Source organism: Lynx rufus, unplaced genomic scaffold (assembly GCF_022079265.1).
Source record: "Lynx rufus isolate CCGP_SWC_20201006 ecotype Redwood Valley unplaced genomic scaffold, mLynRuf1.p SCAF_2, whole genome shotgun sequence".
Lineage (NCBI taxonomy): Eukaryota > Metazoa > Chordata > Mammalia > Carnivora > Felidae > Lynx > Lynx rufus.
Window position 1 is genome coordinate 57,922,809 of NW_025814834.1, and position 965 is coordinate 57,923,773.

At 41.7% G+C, this 965-nt stretch overlaps 1 pseudogene; it reads right to left on the reverse strand.

The window, feature by feature from the left end:
- Nucleotides 1–403: 403 nt before the first annotated feature.
- Nucleotides 404–720, reverse strand: LOC124516467 (60S ribosomal protein L36a-like; annotated as a pseudogene).
- Nucleotides 721–965: the final 245 nt, after the last annotated feature.

Here is a 965-nt window from a genome sequence, read left to right on the forward strand (position 1 = left end):
AACCATTTATTTTCTGCAACTTTGCAGAGGCATAAAAATGAATAGGTTGCAAAGAACATTAACAATTCACTGTTACAGTGTCTCTAAAATTTTCAATGTACCTCCCCACTGTGGGGGAATCTACGCTACAAAAATGAAAGCATCAGTATATAAGGATGTATTTACCAAGATGTGTTTATTTCAGTATCGTTTGTAGTGGGGGGGATAAGCCCTTGAATGTCTATTAGTAGAGTTACAGATGAATAAATTCTGGCACATTCTTACTGTAAGCTATTATGTGTATGCTTAAAAGAGTGATTTAGATTTGTGTGTATTGACCTGGAAGGATATCCATGTGTACTGTTTTGTTTTCGAACATAACCTCCAGATTTTTTCATCTTCATAATATAACAAAATCTGAAGCTTAGAACCGGATCGCTTGGCCCTTTCTCTTATCTCCTCCAAGTTCAAGATGCTTGCCTGTCTTCACAGCGGGCATTCTCTTAGAGCTGCAGTTGGGGCTCAAGACATTCAAGCCTCAACACAGTCTTCTTTGTAGTGTCAGCCTTTTTCCGGAAAATCGGCTTAGTCTGCTCACCATAGCCTCTCTGCTTCCTATCCTAACACCGCTTTCCCTGGGCATACAGAGAATCTTTGCCTTTCTTGTACGGGGTCACTTTGTGGGGTTGGGGCTTGGCACACCTCTTGGAGAGTCCGGCGGGTCTCAGGAACATTCACCATGTTCGCCAGAGCGCTATTGGCTCAGAAAGAAAGAGCTACATGGGTTCTTTAAAAAGCCGCTGCCAAGAGTGTCAGAGTATAAACCCATCTTCCTACAAATATCTATGTGTCATATATTTATATCTGCTGGGTAAGCACTGAAAAGTACGTGAAAGAATAAAAGCCAGATTGTCACTTTTGCTGGGGAGTTAGGGTTTGGGAGATTCTTTAATGTGTTAGAACAAGCATATATTGGGGCACCTGGG